Below are 7,305 nucleotides of genomic sequence, written 5' to 3'. Positions count from 1 at the left end.
GTCTTCGAATGAGGGAATAGAAATCTAGAGAGAGAAAGTTAGCCGAATGGCTTTTAGAAAATTTTCTTTGTAATTTTTTTAGAAAGATTGGCTGATTCAGTTTTGAATCTTCAATCAGGCCTTGAAAGTTTTTGTATAAGGGAACGCAAAGCTGGAGAGAGAAAGTGAGTCGAATGGGTTTTATGAAAATTTCTGTGTAATTTTGTTTCACAAAGATTTGTTGATTCTGATTAGAATTTTAAATCAGGCGTTAAAAGACTTTGTATGAGGGACCCTAAAGCTAGAGAGAGAAAAAGAGCCGAATAGGATTTTGTCGAAATTATTTGTTATTTCATTTTGAAATGTTTGTTCATTCTGATAAGAATCTTAAATCAGTCATTAAAAGTCTGTGGATGAGGGAACCCAAAACTAGAGAGAGAAAGTAAGCCGAATGAGTTTTAGTCCATTTTTATTGATATTAACCTTTGAAAGGTCTGGTAAATCTGATTAGAGTTTGAAATCAGGCATTAAAAGTCTTCAGATGAGCAAACCCAAAGCTAGAAAAAGAAATTGTGCCAAAAGTGTTTTAATAAATTTTCATTGATATATCTCTTTGAAAGGTTTGATAATTCGGATTAGAATTTGAAATCAGGCATTAAAAGTCTTCAGATGAGGGAACCCAAGCTAGAGAGAGAAAGCGAGTCGAGTGGGTTTTTGAAGAATTTTCTTTCTTATTTTAATTTACAAAGATTTGGTCGATTCTGATTCAAATTTTAAATCAGGCATTAAAAGTCTTCGGATTAGGGAACTTAAAGCTAGAGAGAGAAAGTGAGCCAAATGGGTTTTAGAAAATTTTCGTTGTTATTTCCTTTAGAAATGTATGTTGATTCTGATTAGAATTATAAATTACGCATTAAAAGTCTTCGGATGAGTAAACCCAAAGGTAGAGAGAAAGTGAGCTGAACGGGTTTTAGAAAATTTTCTTTCTTGTTTTATTTTAGAAAGATTTGTTGATACTTATTATAATTTTAAATCACCTTAAAAGCATTCAGATGAGGGAACACAAAGCTGAAGAGAGAAATTGAGCCGAATGGCTTTTAGAAAATTTATCTGTTATATTGTTTTGAGAAAGATTTGTTAGTTCTGGTTCGAATTTAAAATCAGGGATGAAAAGACTTCGGATAAGGGAACCCAAAGCTATAGAGAGAAATTGATTCGAATGGGTTTTAGTAAATTTTGTGTGTTATTCCTCCTTAGATATTTTGTTGATTCAAACAAGAGTTTTAAGTCCGTCATTAAAAGTCTTAGGATGAGGGAACACATTGTTAGCGAGAGAAAGTAACTAAAATGCATTTTTTAAAGTTTTGACATTATTTTGTTATACATTATTTGTTGCTTCGGATAAGAATTTTAAATCAGGCATTAAAAGACTTCGGATGAGGGAACAAAAATCTAGAGAGAGAATGTAAAACGAGTGGCTTTTAGGTAATTTTCTTTGTTATTTTTTTTGAAAGATTGGTCGATTCAGTTTTAAATTTTCAATCAGGTTGTGAAAGTCTTGGGATAAGGGAACACAAAGCTGGAGAGAGAAAGTGAGTATAATGGGTTTCAGCAAATTTTATGTGTTATTTTGTTTCATTGGATGACAGACCCCAACGCTAGAAAGAGAAAATGAGCTGAATAGGTTTTAGTAAGTTTTCATTGTTATTTCATTTTAAAATGTTTAATCATTCTGATAATATTTTATATCAGTCATTAAAAGTCTACAGATGAGGGAACCCAAAACTAGAGAGAGAAAGTGAGCCGAATGGGTTTTAGTACATTTTTTATTGTTATTTATCTTTGAAAGGTCTGTTAAATCAAACAAAAAATTTAAATGAGGCATTAAAAGTCTTCAGATGAGAGAACCCAAAGCTAGAGAGAGAAATCAAGCTGAATGGGTTTTAGTAAATATTCATTTGATATTTCTTTTTGAAAGGTTTGTTAATCCCAATTAGAAATTTGAATTAGCCATTAAAAGTCTTCGAATGGGGGAACCCAAAGCTAGAGAGAGAAAGTGACCCAAATGGATTTTCAAAAGTTTTTCTTTGTTATTTAAATTTAGAAAGATTTTTCTATTCCGATTCAAATTTTAAAATCAGGCATTAAACGTATTTGGATTAGGGAACTTAAACCTAGAGAGAGAAAGTGAGCCGAATGGGTTTTAGTAAATTTTCATTGTTATTTCCTTTTGAAATGTTTCTTAATTCTTACCAGAATTTTAAATTACGCATTAAAAGTCTTCTGATGAGTAAACTTAAATTTAAGGAGAGAAAGTGAACCAAATGGGTTTTAGCAAATTTTCATTCTTATTTCATTTTAGATAGATTTGTTGATTCTCATTGGAATTTTAAATCACACCTCAAAAGTCTTCAGATGAGGGAGCCCAAAGCTAGTGAGAGAAAGTGATCTAAATGGCTTTTAGTAAATTTCAATGTTTATTTTTTTGAGAAAGATTTTTTGATTCTGATTCTAATTTAACATCAGGGATTAAAAGTCTTCGGATAAGGGAACAAAAGCTATAGAGAAATTGATTCGAATGGGTTTTAGTAAATTTCTTTGTTATTTCTCTTTAAAATGTTTGTTGGTTCAAGCAAGAGTTTTAAGTTAGTCCTTAAAAGTCTTAGGATGAACTAACCCAAGTGGGCTTTAGTAAATATTTTTTGTTATTTCTTTTGATATATTTGTTGATTCTGATAAGAATTTTAAATCAGTCAGTCAAAGTCTTCGGATGAGGGAACAAAAACTAGAGAGATATTGTGAGCCGAATGGCTTTTAGGAAATTTTATTTATTTTATTTTATTTGATAAATATTGGTTGATTTAGTTTGGATGGCTTTTACAAATTTTCTTTTTTAATTTTTTTTAAGAAAGATTGGTTGAGCCGAATGGCTTTTAGGAAGTTTTCTTTATTATTATTTTTGAGAAAGATTGGTTGATGTAAAATTTGAAGAAAGAAATGGATAGTGGGAATAGTTAGGGTTACAGGTTATAGAGCGATGGATGAAGTAAGAGATTTAGAGAAAAACAGATGAATAGCAAAAAAGGGAGCTACAATGATAGAGATGAATGAAGAAATCTAGAAATATGAATAGAACGACAGATATTAACAAAATGATATAATGAAATGAAATCGATTAGATACAAGAGGAATAAGTTGTCCAAGTTTTCCGGGACAAGAGCTTAAGTGATGGAGAACCATCCAAGCAATCCAGCACCAGGCCGCAAGCAACCGCACCGCGCAATCCGAGCTGACACGAAGGGCCCGCAGTTCAAATACACTGCATGAGGTTTGCTTTCTTTTGTTTTATCATGAGCCCGGATGCGCCTTTATTTTGTGTTTGTTTTCATTTTCCTTCCGGGACTACCCACGTGTATTCGGGTGTTCCGCGCACATTTTTCCCCTTTGTTATTTCCAGGAAGTTGCTGGCCCCAGGGTGGCCCCGTTATCTTAAACGCCACCCTAACAAGCCGGATTAGGGCACTCCTTCCCCACCCTAAAGAGGGACGTGGCGCCCCCAGTTTTTTTTTTTAGGGAATTTTGAAGGACTTTTGATCCTGAAGGAGTTCCCCACTCTCTATCTCCATCGATTCATCGTTTTCTTCAGCTCTCTCAACCCCAAAACGGCGGCACCCAGTTCCCGCCATTTTCGACCCTCCCGCATTCCCAACACGGGTGGAACTCCCTGCCTCTGCTCCTCCTGATCCTACGACTCTTCTAAGGAGAACAGGGAGCCCCGTCGACGAGAGTTGCCGGCTTCCCCAAGCTGCCCAAGGCGTTGTCGGACATTGCCAGAGACAACCCCGCCGGAAAGAGGGATCTCGCAAGACCGCTGTCTCGATCACCGCTGGACGGCCAGTCGGCGCCGTCAGACCCTTGGGTTCCCTTGGGACAACGCTCCTGGGTCAGAACTAGCCGCTGCCGGCTGCCAGAGCGTCCACCGTGAGATCAACGCCGATCCCCGCCCTCGCCCTCGCCGTGGGACGACGGAGATCATCCAGATCGGTCCAATCAACCCCGAACGCCGGTCTGTTCACCAGGAAATTGTGGCCGACATCCTCGTCCCGTTTCTCGACGTGGGCCGGTGGTGAACCTCCGGGTCAGTTTAGGCGACGGCCATCGCTGGCTAGTCGGTTAGAAGCCCACGCCGAGTCCCGCCTGCCCCTTTCCTTTTTGTAGCGATCGCCAAACGTCATCCGTCATGTCAGGCGTCACCGTGACGGGCACGTGACGGATGACATGACGGTGGCGGTGACGAAGCAGAGCTTCCGTGATGGTGACGGTGACAGATTGCCCGTGACGGTGACGGGGTGGTCCGGACCGTGACGAATAGTCTGTCACCGATGACGTCTGTGACGTATCTTCTTCTTCTTCTTCTTCTTCCCCACACGTTATCTCACCCTTGTTGGTTGCAGGTACGTGGCGGTGGGCAACAAGCCGTTCCTACAGACGTACAACAACAGCTTCATTGGGACGACGTTCCCTGCGCTGCCGATCGTGCAGAGCGCCCTGGCGGCGGCGAAGCTGGCGGGGACGGTGGAGGTGATTGTACCGCTGAACGCGGACGTGTAGGAGTGGGGGATGGGGCTGCCGTCGGGGGCGACTTCCAGGCGGACATCCGCGACCTGATGGTGGCATCGCGCAGTCAAAGACGAAATCCCAGCCTAGAGGCCTAGGGGAATTTCCCGTCACTAGTGACAGTGACGCCGTGACGGTGACGTGACGGAATGAGGATGCAAGGACGTGTGACGGAGTTTTTGAAAATCCTCAAACGCGTGACGTGTAGGTGACGTGACAAACATTTTGTCACGTCACCATTCGTCACAACCCGTCATTCGTCCCATCACGTCCGGGGCGTCACGTCCCAGACGTACCATTCCCAACCTTTTTGTCGTGGGACGAAGATGAATTCCTCCGATCAAGCAAGCCTGGGGGACGGGTGATCAATTGCTGCCAGTCAATGTTGACGTGTGCCCTTCCCTTCGGTCAGCGGGTTGACTCTCTGCAGACGTGGACTTGCCTTGCACCGCGACCGCAGGGACCTAGTTCCCAAGGTTAGCCTCCAACTTCCCCCCCCCCCTTAATTTTGGTGTTGTTATCTCTGTCCTCGCACCGACTGTGCCTGAACAACTTACATCTCCCCTTTGCCCCTCCCTTCCCTCTCATTGGTTAGCCGGGTTGGGTAGTTGTCAGAGACCCTCTGGGGTGGCAACATACCGGAAAGAGATTAGACTTCTCTATCTAACGTTTGAGTGAAGGCTTCAACTCTGACCTGGGAAACTCGCTATGGAGGTCTCGAGGCAGTCACTGGATCATTAGGACACTTGGCCCTCACTAGTCCTGCCCTGACCAGTTAGCAGAGTCTCTCTCTAGATTAGTGGTGGACTCGCGTTTTCTCGTTGTTTATTCCGCAAAGTGCATATCCATTATCATTATCATTTTTGTTCAAAGTGATTTTGAATTCTCCCTGTGTTGCAATGGGCATCGATCGATCCCGGCCGACGACGCGTTGCATCATAAAGACTCTGAGATCAAAATGGATATATGAAAACTAAAGATCTATACTTAGAGATAAAATACAATTGAGAACAATAGAGGTTTATGCATGCAAAGACGAGGATGGGAAAAGTATGAGGGAATAATAGAGATAATGCCCGATTAATAGCAAAAGCTAAAGAAATATTTAAGGAGTGAGAGAGAGAGAGAGAGAGCTAAAGATATCTTAAGGAGACAGGTATGTAAATGTGTAGAGTGAGCTAAAGATAGTAAAATTAGATAGGGTAATGTACATACAAAGAATGAGTAGCAAGAAAGAAACATAAGGCATAGATATAAATAGAGAGGAATAGAGGTGACCAAAGAGGGATAGATAAATCATGAGTGGAATAAAGTGAGCAAAAGATAAATCTAGAAGAAAATAGAAAATAAATGTAAGAGGATAGGTTGAAAAATAAAGGGAAAGAGATAAAATTAATTTAGAGTTCCATTGTAACATTGATTCCATGCTTCAATGCTTAAAATGTTGGGTTCTAGAGGCCTTGATCTAGATGGACACGATGATCCCATGCAGCGGAAGAATTGAATGGAATCATAATGGCATCAATAAAACCATGAAATGTAGAACCTATGCATAGATCGTAATTGGGTTCTAGGGGCCTAGAACTCAATGAAGAATTCAAAATGTCCACAACAAAAGACTTCAACGGAATCATAATGGAATCAACAAAAACATAAAATAAAGAACATGTGCATGGATAACATTCATGATTCCTTTGATCCTTGAACGAGTCGCGTGGAGCTGCTCATGTGTGTATCCTCTAGAAGTGTCCATTAATTCCTCTATTGGGTTCAGCGCCTTGGTTTGTCCATGGAAAATATGTTTCCATGGATGCGGAAGTGTGTCGGTCGATTCATAATTGATATTTAAAATTCACATTGAACGTACCTTTTGGGGAACTTGTTCCACCCTTGACTTTATCGTTCTGAGATCGTTCTGAAGCCGTTCACACGTCCGACCTCTGGAAGTATCCACGCAATCACTTGGCGCTTGGATCTCCATGTCTTCTTCTTCAAATTTTCTTGCAAATCTAGAAGCTCTTCTCACCATGAAGACACTCTCTTTGGATGAGTGGAGAAGAGAATGGAGAAAGGGAGGGGCTCTCAAATCTGGCTTGAATGGGTGCTTAAAAATGAGAGCCCTTTTTCTCTTTATATTTTACTTAAATTTTTTCTCATAAACCCTACGAAGTAAAATATATCTACCAATGCCCTTATGACCTTGTGTGTGTGACCCTCTAGGCCCATGTATCATTATACTTAATAACTTTAGTTGCCCAATGACATTTATTGACCAACCTTATTAATTAAGTATATCAACATATAGATTAATTAAATAAGGTTTGATTTAACCTAAACGATAGGCTAATTTCCGGTCCGTGGGGTGCCAAGTTACACATCGTGCTCTAGAAGGTACTAAGTAGTGTCGAACTCTCTCATGGAGCCTTTACCATCAGCAATTACCGTATCTGTATGATCCATCATCTGCATGAGACTCTCGAAAAAATTAGGGTATGGTTTATTGTCAAACCCTAATCCGTCATTTAATTAGTAGTGATGCGTAACGGGGATCATTGGAGAACTCATCCTCCAGTATCCTCAATACCCTGGTTACGAATCTTCTGCATCGTCTTCCTTGAGTCAATCTCCTCTTATAATGAGGGCGGATGAGCCAATCTTTTTCCACTCAATCATCTCCGTACGCTTCTAAATACATCCAAGCTATGACTT

At 40.5% G+C, this 7,305-nt stretch overlaps 1 long non-coding RNA gene across 2 annotated transcripts; it reads left to right on the top strand.

Moving 5' to 3' along the window:
- Positions 1-3,515: 3,515 nt before the first annotated feature.
- On the top strand, positions 3,516-5,481 carry LOC144713311 (uncharacterized). Of its 2 annotated transcripts, none has more exons than XR_013584015.1 (2): positions 3,516-4,117; positions 4,434-5,481. It is a non-coding gene; the product is annotated as an uncharacterized LOC144713311 (long non-coding RNA). The 2 variants fall into 2 exon arrangements; XR_013584014.1 differs by having other exon boundaries at positions 3,516-4,151.
- The last annotated feature ends 1,824 nt before the right edge of the window (positions 5,482-7,305 follow it).

This window comes from Wolffia australiana, chromosome 15 (genome assembly GCF_029677425.1).
Source record: "Wolffia australiana isolate 7733 chromosome 15, ASM2967742v1".
Taxonomy (NCBI): domain Eukaryota; kingdom Viridiplantae; phylum Streptophyta; class Magnoliopsida; order Alismatales; family Araceae; genus Wolffia; species Wolffia australiana.
The sequence above is the reverse complement of the archived record's forward strand: the minus strand, read 5'-3'. Positions and strand labels throughout refer to the sequence as shown.